We start from the raw sequence: 15696 nt of genomic DNA on the forward strand, positions 1-15696 counted from the left end.
AAGCATCGCAGCCCAGCTCACGCAGAACCCACCCCGCTATTCCAGCAGCTAGCATCCCAAAGAAGACTCCAGTGAGGCTCAGGCCGCAACGTCCCTGATGCGGTCCCGGCTGCCCATAGGTTTCAGCAGTACCTGAGGGGCCAACACCCCTAAAAGGCCGCAGCCTCGGAACTGCCCGGCCCCAGCACGCGGCCCTCACCCCCCACTTTCCAACCCCAGCCTCCCCCACCCAAGCCCCGCCCCGTGCCCCGCCCATCCCGCGAAGCCCCGCCCACATCGCCCCCCTCTCTTCCGGCGGCGACGACGTCACTTCCGTGCCCCTCCCTGCCCCCGCCCAGCGCGGCCGGCGCGTGGAGCCGGTTGGCGGCGGATCCGGTCGCGCCTCGCGAGGCAGCCGCGCGCGCGGCGCCGGGCGAGCGGGCGGGGGTGGGGGTGGGGCGGGGGAGAGCCGGTCCCACGCCGGTCCCGCGCCCGCCCGCCGGCATGGGGCTCAGCTGAGGCGCCGTCGGTGAGTTGGGCCGCGCGGGTGGCGGCGGGCGCGGCCCAGCAGGTGCGGAGGAGCCTCTCCGCCGACAGGTGCGGCTGAGGAGCGGGCGCTGAGGTTGCGGCGTAGCCCGGGGGCTGCTGCCGGCGATGACGGGCCCGCCGCGCGCCTATGCAGCGGGAGGGGCCGCGGCACGTGTGGGGCCTTCCGGCTGCGGCCGCCCCGGGGGGGAACCTGCGTTCGGCTCCGGCTGCCGAACAGGCTACCGACAGGGTGCCCTGTCGAGCCGCGCGGCTGCGGTTCGCTTATCGGTGCTGCGGCGGTCGTGCGTGGAGGGAAAGTTCCCGGCCGGGCGCGCGAGGTGGGCCCGTCCGCGTGTGAGCGGCCGTGGCGCTGCCATGCTGCTGTCAGCGGAGCGATTCCGTCCGCTGGGCCTGGGCTGCGGCCCCTGACAGCCGCCGCCGCGTCCTTGAGCCTCTGGGAAACTGCCACCCGCGTTGAGAGCCGGAGCTGGAAGCGGTGATGGGGCGATTCTCAGAGCGGTGGCATCGATCGGGCGGCATTGCCGGGTTCCGGAAAATATCAGGGGCTTGCTTTGCTGTGACAAAGGCACACGTTGGCTTTGTGTTCTCCTGCTCGGTGAAGTTTGGTGTGGTTTACTGGCCCGTTGTTGTGCTGTGTATTTTCCATAATTGGCCATAGCGCTTCCAGCTTCAGCTACCTCCACAGTCACGTTGGCAGCTGAAATGAGGATCCCTTTGCTTTGGAACTTAGAGCAGTTCCAACGCGATGTTAACTATGGAAAGCGCAGCTCCCTTTTTTACAACTGTAGGATTTCCTTGAAATACTTCAGGTGAAGAGGCAGAACTTTAATATCCACCATTCTGGTTCTGGAAGACTGCTGGGCAGCTGTGTGCTGGCAGCACGAGCACCAGGTACCTGCAGGGTTGTGGTTGGCTGCTCCATGCCTGCAGCAGTTCAAGAGGCTCTTGTTTCCCCTCAGCTGAGATAGCAAATCCTCCAGCAGCAGGGGCTGCTTGACATCCAGACTGCTTTGTGTGGTCACTGCTCCTGGTTGGCTGTACCTGCTGCCTGCTTTCTCCTTGTGTGTGGTGGTTTTAGAATTTTGTTCTGGGTTTAGAATTCTTCAGAATGCTTTCTTTGCTGTGTGCCCTCACTAGAGCCATGTAGTGTTTTCTTTGCTAATGCAATTAAGATCAAATTTTGCATGGCTTGTTCATTCCTCTTGACTGCTTTTTTTTTTTCTCCTCAATTTGCAGGTGACTCAGCCATTGTATGAGATTTGTCCACACACTGGCTCTTCAGACAGGTTAGCTACGTTTTTCTGCCCTCGGTTTTCACTACATTTGGGGGAGTTGCTGCTTTTTATTAAGATAAATCTAACTGTTGTAAGGTACTACGTTTCCACAGCTGAACACTGAACTTCTTGAACTTGTGGATGAAGAGTCCTTTTGGTGTTATTTTAAAACAGTGCATGTTACAGGTCATGTTGTGCTGAACCTTATGTCCACACATATTGCTGTCATAGGTAACTGCAATTGACCTTTGTTTGCATGTACAACGAGGAGATTTTTGTCTTGGCGTGTGGTGTGGCAGTAAGGGTACTGCTCTGTACAGTCAGTAGGTATACAGAGGTTAGACCTAATAAGATTATCACAGTGGAAAGGTAATAAAAATAAATGGAAGTGCTCACCAGTGTTGCAGTCTTGCTGTAAACTCCACAAGAAGCGATCTCCAGAAAGAAATCCTTCCTCAGTGGCAGTTAACACTTAAATGAGATCTAGGAGGAGTGCAGCCAGGCTCCACCTCTTCTGGTAGCACAGGTGAATTGCCTTCACCTGTGCTCCCATGGTTGACTCGTTGCTTAGGTTGTCAATCAGAGGTTCAGGCCGTGATCAACAGTTCCTATACATGCTGTTTCTGTAAACTGCTTTTTCTTTTAGTTAGCTACAAATAAGAGTTTACAGTGTTTGATGAATATGTACTGTGTAAACTTTGGAACTGTGGAATTGGTTTGAAGATTTATTGCTACTAATCTTGCTCTCCTGACTTCTGAGAAACATATTGATAAGATGGCCCGGTGAAACACCATTGTTGAGGAATAACTGTGAGGAATAACTTTTACTTTTGGCAGCGTGGGGCATTGCGGAGTGAGAGCCTCGATCAACTAGGGAGATCTGATGTCATTGAAGGAACTCAGCTTTTGAAGTCTTTCAGAAAATGGGTAAACATTTCAGTTGCGATGAAATAAGTGATTCAGAAGACCGTGTCTAGTGTGGCACAACTGAGGGCAGGCTGAAGGCCTTCTCCCAGGTTATTGTTCAGGCTGGTACTGCTGTGAAATGAACTCTTGCCCTGGCTGCTTTTCTGCCTCTGTACTCTGCCAGCTTAAATGTTCCGTGGCTTGGAGCAGTGTGCAGTCGAGATACAAAGTAGGAAGACTTGCATTGCTACAGGTAACCTGCGAATGAAAGCGTGTCATCAAAACCACCTTTCTGTTTAGTGTGTAATTTGTTGCTACTTACATCTCATTTCGATATGTCTCCAGTCTAGATTAGTGTCTGTTGATTTTAGAAGCAGTTTGTAGGCTAAACTCTTAAACAGTGTGTTTTTATTGCACTCTGTGCATTGCTATTACAAGTTACTCCTTTTGATTTTGACATTGCTTGGATCCCTACAGTGCTACTATTACCATGATAACTGAGTGTCTCCGTCTTTCAGAGCAACTCTGTCCAACTTCATGTGCTTATAGGGTATCACATTTGATTTTAGCATGGTGAGCTGTGCACATCTCCAGATCTTTATTTGTTCCCCTTTCATCTCAGAACCCCTTGTAGGGTTCTGGCTGTCCATGTTCCTTCACCTTTCGATTTATACATTCTCCATCCACAAAGCTCTGAGATCCTGTTGACTTTGATTTTGGTTAAAGCTCTATGTCAGGAGGAGAAAGAAGCTTAGTGAAAGGACTGCAAACAACTCTGCAGACTCAGACTCCAGTGGAGCTGCTGGACAGCAGCTGTCACTTCCTCAGTGCCTTCTAGAAGTAGTATTACTCTAGGTTTCTTGCTTGGTTTTTTGCAGTGGTGTCCTTCAAACTTCTTGAGCTCATGCTCTCATCCTGTCTTTCTTTCTGTTAGCTGTCCTCCAGAGTATGTGATTATTTCTGTAGTTCATTTTTTTGTTTGTTTGATCTTTTCCCCTCAGAAAACCCAAAGAGGGTTTGATGGCCGGGGCAGGTGCGTATTCATCTCTAGCTGAAGAGAGGGGAGGGAAGAGCAAAACTGTGCTGGGTCAGCTGCATGCCATGCCTAGTGTTGGAGGAAGGGCATGTAGCACAGAGGGAAGTTACATCACGGTAGCTGAGTAAGATTGAGAAACTGTGGTTCAGTCTTCTGCTAGCACAGCATGTGGCAGGTGTAGTGCATCAGGCAAACTCTTCTATGAATCCTTATGAATCTAAGGAATCCTTAAGAAATGTTTAAAAAACAAAAACAAACAAACAAAAAACTATTGACATGGCCCCTAAGATTAATTTCTATCATTTGCCTTGAGGTTATAGCATCTTGGCTGTCTTCTGTGTGGAGTACAAGGCAGTCAATACCACACATACTCTTAGCAGCAAGGAGCCAAATTCCAGTTATTCTGGGGGCATTCTATGGAAATGAGTTTTTATTGTCAAAGCCATGTTGCAGTGGTTGCCCATGTGATAGAGGAAATTTGTACTAGAACTGGGAAATGACACGGAAATGCCAGCTGTTCATCATGCCTGTTCATCATTAACTTTTTCCTTGTTCAGATACTGCTAAGCATATTTCTGAAGAATCCCAGCAGAGGATTATTTTGATTTGTCTCAGATCTCTTGTAGGAGCCAGTGCTTCTAGCTCTGGGTTGAGAGATGCGCTCCAGTAGCTTTGTCAGTGACTGGGGAGAACACATTCCTCATTAAATGTCTTTTTGTTAAGAGCTTGGTGATAGCTGGCATGAAAGGAAGAGATTGCATTCCTATATGACACAGTGGAAGAATGTTCTTTAAGTAATTTTTGTAAAATTTTTACATCTTGCAAACTAGAAAGAGGAACTTTCAGATTTCTTTTCCTCTTTATACAAACAGCATTGGCATAATGCGTCAGTACTTCTTCATCGTTGATTTGGGTGGACTCATCCTTTGGGTTGCTTAAAGATTGGCATAGGAGAACTGAGTAGGTACTTCAGTGTGCTTTTGTTTGAGATGATCACAGCGTGGAGTGTAGTAGGCACAGTGTTGTTTAGTGTGTTTGGTGCTTTTCAGTGAGGAAATGAAACCCAGTGGTTTGATTAGTGCTTCAGTGTGATTATGTTTTGCGTGGTAGTGGAGTCCATACAACACAAATTCTTATTCAAGAATCCTAATTTCTTAATTAGATCTTGTAGAGAGCATTTGAAGCTATGGTAATACTGAAGTGTTTCCCTTTCACTCTTATACAATACTATACTAAAAATAGTTTTTCATTCATTAAAAAAAGCTATTTCCTTTGTTAAATAATCTGCTAAGCAAAGAACAAAAGCTCAGTTTGTAGTAAACTGTAGCTGTATTATAGCCTCAAGTCTGACACCCTTATTCCTCAGTGAAATAGCACAGCAAACTTCACTGGTTTGGTAGCTGAAAGGCAGCCTTAAATAACAAAGGAGAGGTGGTTTGTTGCTGTTGCTTGGTTTTGATGAATGTGGTCCATGCAAAAATTTGAAGCACTGTCTCTTTTGTGACTTAAGCAAGGAAGTTCAGCGCCGTCTGCGTGGAGCCCTGTGCGTGAGATTGGCAGGGCCTCTGTGGTCAAAATGCAGATGAAGTAGCAACTAGCAAGGGGGCACAGAAGTGACATGGTTCCTGTGAAAGTCCATTAATGGGAGGAGGAAGACTGAAAAATGTGTTCTTGATTCAGTGGACGAAGTATGTATCTGCAGGAGATGCAGACCGTTTAAATACTTGTCACCTAATTTGCTTGTCCCCTCTAATGTAGTTCCATGCAGGTGGTTAATCTTAAGGCTTGTGTGAATACTTGTGATTTTGCACTGGGGTGTGATGACATAAAATATTTCTTCATCAGCTGGCCCTGGTAAGCTTCAATGTAAAATTCTCAGAGTGGCTTTAAAAAGATAAAAAAATGCTGAAAGGTTCCTAGAGGTGCACCAAAGTACTGAAAACCAATAAAGGACATCTCTTAAGAGAGTTGTGATGGAAGAGAGCTGAAGAAGATAAGCTGGATGTCTGACAGTTCACAATCCCAGTGGACGGAAAAAACTGAGATAAACAGGCAAACATTGTATTTTCAAGTGCTTGGAAGATAAGTAGCAGCAGAACATCAGCATGCACTGATACGTGTGGGAGCTAATTGCATCAAAAGTGTAATACTGTTTTATTTCAGAGCAGAAGACTTTGTGGATATGGCGAGGCAGTAGTGGTGTTGTCTCTTCTTTTTAAACTGAGATTTTCCACATTTTGATGGACTCATAGGGACACAAAGTCTGGAGGAAAGTGGACTTTGGAAAATGTAAAATTGGGTAGGTGATCCTGGTCAGAGGACAGTAATTAATGATTCAGCTTTGAAATGAGATTATACTGACTGTTTCTGTCCTGGATGTACTGACCTTTCATGAAAGCACAGGTCAAATGGCTGATTAAATGTGCTTATTAAATGCAGTGTTGGAAGACATGATGAGAGTTTAAAATGACCTGAAAAATACGCTGAAATCCTGGAGGCAGATGCAGAGCACTGCATTAGGCAGGAATTAGCAGTTGTACAAATGTGGAGTGAGGAATAACTGATGAGGTGCTGGAAAAAGGAGCAGGGGGTGTACTGGATCACAAGTTGAACATGAGTCACTGTCGTGCTGTTTTCAGAAAAGGCAAATATCTTGCTGGGATGTTTAAACTGGAGCAGTGTCTGTGAGACGTGAGGTTTATCGTTGGTATAGTTTCAGTGTGCAGACAGCATCTGAGTGCCAAAATTGACAAGGAATTTGGACCACTAGGAAATTGTTCAGAGAAGAGAAATGCAGATGATTGGAGATCGAGGAAACAACTACATAAACATGGAAGAAAATCCAAGTTGTTTTGGCAAGAGATGAGGTTAAGGAGAATGTTAGAGGTTTAAAGTATTTAAGATGTGTAAGAAGGAAATGCTGTTCTCCATTACTATTATGGGCAGATTGACATGGGATTAGATTTCCTTAAGGAAAGCACTGGTTGTGCTTTCAACTTTCTTACAGCAAAAACAGTATTTTAAGATGTCTTTTTATTGGTGGTCATTAAGAAGAAGTTCATATGTTGAGAAAGGCAAGTACACTTGGTTTAGTTTGAGGAAAAGACTAAGCTCTGTTTTGCTGTACCTTTTCTCCTAAATTGATGGATACTAGTTTTAGTTTGTGTAGGGATAAGGAAGAGAAAATGCACAAGATTCTTTTTTTTCCATCATCTGGGCTACCGACTGAGTTTAGACCTTGCAGAGGTCTGAGGACTGAGCTTCTTGAGGTAGTCTGGGAATACTGTGGCCTTGGTGTTGCTGTTTGCAAATGGGGCACGTTGCCTTGTGCTGTCGGAGCTGTGGAAGTGCTACAGGACAGCAGTGTGTCAGTAACTTCAGGGAAGCAGAGCTTCTAGGAGCTTTCAGCTGTTCTAGAAGTCTCAGTAGTTTCTGGTAGTTGCTTCTAGTCATACTTGGGAGAGTCCACTGTTGGCTTTGAAGATCATTGAAGGACGTGTTCTTTTGTACATGTACCAGTACAGGTAGCCTGAGAGCACAGAGAGGTTCCTAAGTGGAAAGTCCAATTGACATTGTAGCCAACCTGTGTTATGTATCATTATTTTCATGCACTCTTACAGTTGCTTTCAATTGCCTGCAGTAGATTGTCTGTAGAAACAAAGGATCTGAGTATTCCTTCTCTTTTAGTGATTGATTTTTACGGTAACTGGGATGTGTGGAAAAAATTATTTCGATTCTATGCATTTTGGTGTCATCCTATGCTTCCAAATCAGTGAAGGACAGTATGATTACTGTTGGAACTCTGTCCTTTGGATCTGCCACAGCGATTAGAATCAACAATAGCAGGAGCTTATCTTTGGGAGGATACGTTTAAAGCAGCAGTAGATAGCAGGACCTGGAAGTTCAGTGATGTAGATAAGGGTTGGCTTCCAATAAGAGGTTGTACCTTGCAGTTACATTGCATCACCTATGTGACTTTTCTTCACTAGCAGCATTTATTGAGCTGTATATATTTTAGGCATGGATGAATTTCCTTATGTCCTATTCTGAATTGATCTAATATTTTCTTTGAGCTGAAGGATGGTTTTTCTGATCTTTGCTTCTCAAATACAAAAACTATTTGTATAATAGAAAGCAGAGGAACCTGACAACTTTGTGGCAATGGCAAACAACATTAAAGGCTTGATCAAAAGCCCAGTAAATTCAAAAGGTTTGTTCTCTTGGATTGAGCAGTCTTTGGCTGCTGTCTAAAACTGGTGCTTCTGTCCCTGTAGCAGTCATTCAGGTCTGACAAGCCAGCAAAAAGTTCTTTTAAGGCCAGCTGGTAATTCAAACAGGTACATAAAAGGGCTGTCAAATGTGCAGTCTTGCAGAGTGCATTCCTTGGATTAATACTATCTTCAGTTCGTCCATTTGGCAAGGGCTACAAAAAGGTTGGGTACTCTTTCAAGAGAGGGTTTTGACATTACTTTCCTGCATCGTAGGCATGTTTCATTGCCAGAGGCAAACTACTGAGCCTCAGTACTGGCAATATTGAAGCTCTGTGATGTGAAAAGGCGGTAATGGTTTTGACTCGTTTGGCTTTTAAAGTCTGGTTGTCCAGCAATGAATGAGTGAAGCATGGCTTCTCCCTGTTGGTTGTCCCGTATGACTGTACTGCAGCGAGAGCTAACTAGTGCTTGGGCAAGGTCAGTCTGTGGATAGAGGGCTCCAGTGCACTGTTGTGCAGTCTCCTTTGTCTGAAGCTGCACTCGGACCTCGGTGAGTTTTGTTACTTTATCTACAAATGTTGTTTTTCATTTGCAGTATGAATTGCCTATGGCCATGTCTTTTCCAGTAGAAATGTCTTTGCTATAGTAATGTTTCACCACAAATTTGCGTGCCCTTTATGGGAGAGTTTGGACGTTGCACTCATTCTTCTATCCAGCTAACTGCTCCCCTGAGAGAGAGCTGTTGTCAGCCGTGGGACTGTTGGCATAATTGCATTCTGTGCATGCATTATGAAGAATTTTGGTGTCCCAAACCATTCCTGCTATGCTGGTAGCATTTCTGCTACCAGTTTTTGGCATCTGCTCCTTTCAGTAGTGATTATCTGATGCGTTAAGTGGCTGCTGCCTCTGCTGGAAGTTGTCCGCTTGTATAACTCCATTGGCAGAATGGGATCACAGTAGTATATTTCTCATCTTTCAGTGTTAAGTAACTTTGTTTGGCTGTGTCTGAATCAACAGACAAATATAGAATGCCTCAGTTTCTTCTGCTTCCCGCTACCGTACAGCACAGAACTGTGGGAGGCAGTGGTGTATTAAGTGCTGTGGTCCACTGTCCAGCTGAAGTCAAGTAACGCTTGACTGTAACACAGACTTAGGTGACTGTGCTGGTGTGCCAACAGCTTCAAGAGAAGCTATCTATATCAGGCTGGGAATATGTTGGTGCATAGCCCGTGAAAGTGCTTTTGTTGGTTTGTTGCTGAATGGTTGCCATCTCTTTTTAAAGCTCATTTTCCCTGGAGATGCTTCAGTATTGTGGACAGCAAGCCACACCTTGGCAGCTGGTTGATAAATTTGTGTGACGGTATTTTTATGATGTATCATCTTAGCATTCCAAATCCTCACCTCTTACCTATTCTAGATTCCCCAAGTGTGGTTCTTTGTATCTGTGCTTTAGATACCTAAGTTTATATTTCTTAATTTGAAAGCCTTATCGTGTGCTGATTAAATACAGCACCTAGAGTGAAATCTGTTTATGCATTTAATGTTTACAGAGGATAGAGGCAGTCGTTACCGTGCTTTAAAAAGGTGGCTTCTGTTTTGACATAATATTTCTGGATAGTGAAAGCTGATGGGGAAGATCTGAGTAAAGCATCTGGTCCAGAGTTAATCTGCCAGGGCTGCTTCTGAGTATTTGTATGGGCAGCAATGATATTCCAGTTAGAAAGGTCAGTGCTTAAGGAAGAAAGAGTGCTCAGTGATACATTTAATGTTCTTAAAACCAAGCCTGAATTGTTATCATAAAGAAAATAAGCTGTTCTCCTTACAACACAGAAGGCTGATTCCATTGTATCTTCTAGTAACTTTAAAAAAATGTTTATAGATTGGGAAGGAAAAGAAATCTGAGAAAGGTAACTCAAGTACTGACATCCATATTGTACTATGTTCAAGGAGACTTTCTACTTTTAGATAGTTGTGCAGCTTGAAAGTTACGTATAGATGGAGTCATGGCCAGCAGTTATTGCTTAGTGGGAGAAGATCTTCGCTGACTGTCAGAATCAGTGCTGAGAGACTGCAGCAGTTGAAGGGAGATCGAGTGTCAGATGTTTGCAGTCTGTTTCCGTTCTGCAGGAGATGTCTCCCACTGCTAATGCTGTAGCAGTTTCCTGCTGTTCCTAAGAGGTACACAGGTATCATTTAGACCGTGCTATTTAAGGACAGCTGCAAAACGTACTGTGATAGCTTTTTGTGAATTCAGTTAATTTCACTGATTGTAGCAGTTCTTGTTTGAGGGGATGGCTGTTCACTAAATAGCTAAAGCTCTTCTGGGTTATTTGGACTCTTCTGAATGCCTGGGACATCATAGTAGCTAGATTAATGTTGGCCTGAGATTCAAGTTCTAAGTTACAGTCCTGAACTCCTGTTCTCTTCTTGTTTTTGTCAAACTTAAGCTTATGGACAGAAAGTATAGCTTCCCCGTTTTCTCATCTTACCTCATACGGTAGTTTTGAGAGTAAATTAATCATTTTCAGGAACTAAAATGTCAGGTTATATAAACTAGTGTGGATGAGAAAACACTGATCCACAGCAATTTAGCCTCTGAATGAAACTTGTTTGCAGTTTTTTGTTATTTATTATTTTAGTTATTAGAATTCAAACAAGACAAGCAAGTTTTCTGCTTGACATCTTGAATTATGTTTTGATACATCTTTTAACTTCAATGTGTAGCATTGTTCTATGATACTTACACTTCCAGGGATGTGGTGGATGTATTCCTGTTGCATACAAGAAGAGCTCTTTCTGCTGAAGCATTTCAGCTGAAGTGAATATGGTGCAAGCTTAATGCTTTGTGTCAATTTATGACTTTTCTTAGAAGAATTGTGATTTCAGTAAATGTCAGATAGTACAGGTTTAAGTGCTGAAATTTAGCATACTTGTATGGATATATTTTTATATAAAAATAATTTTAGAAGTAAGTGCAATTTGTTGTTTTTTTTATTAATTTGGAAGACTGCATTTAGCAGTTGCATAGCTGTACTTCAAAAGAAAGTAACTTTTACATCGTGGCTTTAGAACAGTATGAAGAACAACAGCTGTGTCTCATTCAGAATGATCAACAGAGAACAACAGGTAGTACTGGGCTATGTTATGATGAAGGAGAAAATAAAGGCACCAAAGCAGTTTGCTTGATAATAATGAATATGGCTGGTTCTCTAAATATGCCATCATCGTGACTATGCCAGCTAGATGCACCTTTAAAGAGACAAGGTTTAAATGTCTAAACTTCTAGCAGCAAGTTCAGCCCTTGTAATAGATCTGGTTTCACTTGGTGATCTCCGTGTAATTTTATTCAAATGCTCTGATGTTAACCTCAAAAATATTTTCCAAGAATTCAGAGGAAGCGGAAAAAAAGTCATTGCCTCCTTTTACTGAGGATCCATACCACAAAAGCAAATATATCCCAGGAAGCAGATACTCCACGGCACAATAAGGCGGCAGCCACACAGGAAAGGCTGGGCTCTTGGCACAGCCCCTGAGGGGAAATGCTTCCTTGAAAGGACCCATTGTTGCTGGACTGGGGTCTTTGGGCTCCTAGTTCTCCTCTGGGGCTTGTGGTTCTCTTGGTGCTCAGACAGGGCATCATTGCCATCTCTGTTATCTGGCCACACTAGTCTTGGTTGTACAACCAAATAGGAGGACTGGCAAGTTCATGCCTGTTGTAAGTCGAGTGTCTTTTTGGGAGCAGCTTCAGTGCCCAGCTATTGAAGGCTAACACTGTGTGTAGTGGCACCATGCCTTACCCAAAGTATTTTAAATGCTTTTAGCTTTCTTTTTCAAGAATAAATAAAACATTTTTTTTGTCTCTGTTGTCAAAATCTCTGAATTATAATCTTAACATCCAGTGTAATCTTCCAAAATAGGAAGGAAACAGTAAGTATCTAAAATAAGTGTATGTTCTATTGGATTTCTGAACTGTGACACAGACTCTCTTTCCCATTTGGCAACCAGGTAAAAGATCCTGAAATTTAAAAAGAAAACAAGGAAAAATTACATTTCTTTGTGTCTGTGAGTGGGAGCAAGCTCTGGAGAACGCTGACTTTTGATGCTTGATTTATGAGATGAAAATTTTCGTTATTTGGAGTAGCTGCTGCTTGAAGTAAGATGAGTGAGATTGCACAAAGATGAAATGAAGTGCTTGACTTTATATGTCCTTTATTGTCCTTTATATGACCGACCAGTTTGAGAGTAAGTTTTCAGTATGGTATTGGCTGTGGCACTTTGTTTTTATGATGTATTATTATACTGAGTTTATTGTTACTTGTAGAATTATCTTTCCTTAAAGTAGCATGTATTTTACTGTAAACATTGCAATTGCTATTACAGCCTGCAGAAAGTATACTTTACAAAGAATACACTCTACAAATGTAAATACAGTTTTGGTTTGGTGATTGTTGGATACAATGGTCTTCCTTAAGCCTAAACACAGAAACAAAAGCTTGTATTATAACAGAAAACCCAAGATGGGAAGTGATAAAATAGGTATTGAGTGGAGGGCTTTGTTAAAATTTAGCTCGTGTACTTGTAAAATTTCCATGTATTCATGAAACTATTATGTCATTCTTATTGTTAGAGCTGGGTTAGTTGACTAAAGTGTTAAGCTTTGTTTGTGGTACAAATTATAGTCTTACTTCAAAATATAGCTGGAGGATTTTTGGTATTCCATAGTTCTTAGAGCTAACATTTTACCCAACTGTTGATTATACATGATGTGGTTAATTCCATATTTACAGGTGCAACCACAAGCTAGGAAGATCTGTAAATGGCAGGAGCTTCCCTTCATCTGAGGTGCGTTCCTCACATTGAAGGTGCCTTTCTAAACAGCTGCTTTTGTTTCTATAATTTGGGTTCCAAATTTGCAATAAATGTTAAATTTATTTGTAAAGCTTTTGCTATTACTTTAAGATGTAATAGTATATGTTGAAGTTAGAATGTTGTAAGCTTTGTCTTCTATGGTCATAAAATGCCATATCCCCAGGATTTGAGCAAGTTGTATAACAGGTATAAAGTATGTGATCTGTTTCAGTTTTGAAATGGTATTGAGTGACATGGCTTTGTGTTCCAGGGGCAGGCAAAGACAGGATTTTGTGCGTGCTGTTGTTCTTGCCAGCTGGTTTGAGAAGCCTTTAGCCTTGTACTGCTGCTCGGATGTGGTTCCCTCTGGGAGCAGAATATTGTGGAAACCGAGTGGAAGTTGTCACTGTTGGTAGGACAATCAAGGTGCACATCAGAGGTGCAAGAGTGCCTACTGTGGGTACATCTGTGTTTGCAAGTTCCTTAGAGTCTGAGAAGCTGTAGAAAGGAGCTCTGGAAATTTTCCTTGGAGGAGATGCCTTGAGTGAAGGATGGATGCGTCCTGGTGAAACTTAGGGTTTAGAGGCAAGGAGGTATAATATGGATTTTAGCTGGGCAGTTTGATAGCCTTTAGAAACAACTCTGAGCATTTGTAATTCCAGGTCTGTTCAAAAAAAAAAAAAAAAGTTGTCCTTTATTCATTCATTTTCAGGGCTTGCAGGTTACGTCAGTCTTTCCAAAAGCAGCCAGTGGAGAAATTTTAGGAAATAGTACTTTATTTTCGTATACATTAAAATAGCACCTCTTACTTAAAGGAGAGGGACTGGAGTGTAAGTATGGGACTGTTCTCCAAGACACTGAGCTGAAGCTTGGGTTTAGCCCTTGAGGGCTTGAGATGTTCTCTTTAAGCTTTCTTTATTCAGTTATTTTAGTGTGCAGTATGCTATGCGTTGCAGTTTGAGTAGTGTGCTCCTAAATCATTTGACTTTGTTTGACTTTACCTTTTAAACTGGTGTACTTGTCCATTTATTTATTTGTACAGTACATTTTGAATGAACTGAATGAATTGAGTGTTTCAGACTCAGCTTTTTGGATATTGTTGGAGGAACTTACTGGCAATTGGCATTGGCAGGAGCTGCAGGCTCCAGCAGTAATAGCTGATAAGACTTTTCCTTCTATTTTTTGGGCCCATTTATAAGTGTGTTTTTTTTCTCGAGCATGGCCTTTTAAATTATCCCTAGAACTTCTTTCCTCTACTTCTAGCAATTCTGACATCAGGTTAAATATTATGCACACGTTGGAAACAACAGCTTGCTGAATGCAACCGTGTGTGGGGAGTGCTGCCAAGTGGTGTGTAGACCTGACAGTCTCTGGAGCAGGAGGGCAAAGGGGACCTTGGGATGAGAACCAGCTTTTTTCTCCAGTGAAGAAATATTTTTGTGGACTGTTGTGAAAGTTCATAATCTTCCTGGAATAATTTTGAAAAAACATTTTGATTGTTTTTACTGCAAGTAGCTGCATAAGGGGTATACATGTGAGCGTACTATCCGATTCAAATTTTGAAATTGCTGACTTCAGTGGAAGGCTGAAAGAATGCACTTCTGGTTTGGAAAACTTCTTGCCATTCTCTGCTGCTAATGGTCAGCCACTGCCCAGGTTTTTTCATCTTTCTGAAGAAGTTGGATGTATTTGGAATTGAATGTGTTCTCAGAGAATTGCCTATTCTGGCCTGTTGTTGCTATTCTAGTTTGAGGAGCTCTTCAGTTTTGATTTCATAGCTGCCAGTATGGCAGAGATGGAGCATCAGCTGATGTCTTAGGTATGTAAGGCAGTTGCTACCACTTGTAGGTCCATAAAGCCTTTGCCACAGTGCACAAAGAGCTGTTTTGGTAACTACTGTAAATGTGTGCAAATGGCATGCTGCTGGAGCAAGAATAATGCTTGGTAATGAATACTGCCTTTGTAAGGTCTGCCACGTTGGTAGGGTGATTCCTTCTCTTGATAAAGGATTTGGAAGAATGTCCGTAAAGTGCAGAAACTCTTAATTTCTGAGCCTTTGGCTTCCTATTTTCAGAACAATACAGGGTTTTTCTGTGCTTTGACAGCTAGTCAGGGTAGAGCTGAATGTCTGCTCTCACCAGGTACTGCCTACAGTTAAGGACTGTTCAAGAAACTTTTTAAAGTTAGAGATCTGAGGACCTGTACTGACATAAAGCTATTTGGAAACTTGCTTCACAGCTATGGACTTGAAAATGATCTCCTAATGGAGATCATTCATTTCTCCAATTTGTTACGAAGTTCTGGAAAGGAATGTTCAGTCTTTCAGTGGCCCCTAAGGATACCATAATGGATCCTTTTGGCCTTAGGAAAACTTGATGGGTTGCTTATTAAGACACCAGGTTAAGTTTCACTGAAATGATTCGTGTTTGAACTTTATCATGGTGTTTTTCTAGATGGGTTGGTTGTTCAGGTGATTTTTTTTGGTTCTAATTCTCATCTTGTAGCAATGTGGGTGCTGGGCTTATTCAGTGAAGATTATGCAGGCAGATGAGGAAGATAATGTGCACTCATCCCTGCACATGTGTTTCTTAAATTTGGCCTTTTTCATGCTTGTGTCTGTGGCTTTTCCTGCCTGCTGTGCTGGATGGCTGGGTTTGCCCTCTGGCATCTTCCCAAGGCAAGTGCTGCTTGATCCTTGTACAGCATCATTGCTGATTTCTGCAGTGTTCAGGTTACCTGATTCAGCTTTCTAGAGCTTGATTCCTAAAGCTCTTCTAGCATGGTATGTGCAATCACTTTGTTATCGCTGTGATAAACTGCAAAACGTTTAAGGTGAGAAACGTGTATGTATTTTTAACTGCATTCTTTGTCCATGTTTTTCAGCTTAAAATGA

At 42.9% G+C, this 15696-nt stretch overlaps 1 protein-coding gene across 2 annotated transcripts in view; it reads left to right on the plus strand.

Annotated features, from left to right (window-relative positions):
- The first annotated feature begins 423 nt into the window (after window positions 1-423).
- The window catches only part of ATP13A3 (ATPase 13A3), a 54300-nt gene continuing 39027 nt past the window's right edge, over window positions 424-15696 (plus strand). Inside the window, exons 1-2 of one of the 2 annotated variants that reach the window (XM_052686987.1) lie at window positions 424-508; window positions 1765-1814. The gene's annotated coding sequence lies outside the window, so the exon portion shown is untranslated. Of the gene's footprint in view, window positions 577-1764; window positions 1815-15696 lie in introns of both variants that reach the window. The other variant, XM_052686988.1, reaches the window with a different exon arrangement.

Source organism: Tympanuchus pallidicinctus, unplaced genomic scaffold (genome assembly GCF_026119805.1).
Source record: "Tympanuchus pallidicinctus isolate F22 unplaced genomic scaffold, pur_lepc_1.0 scaffold22, whole genome shotgun sequence".
In the NCBI taxonomy this organism is placed as follows: domain Eukaryota; kingdom Metazoa; phylum Chordata; class Aves; order Galliformes; family Phasianidae; genus Tympanuchus; species Tympanuchus pallidicinctus.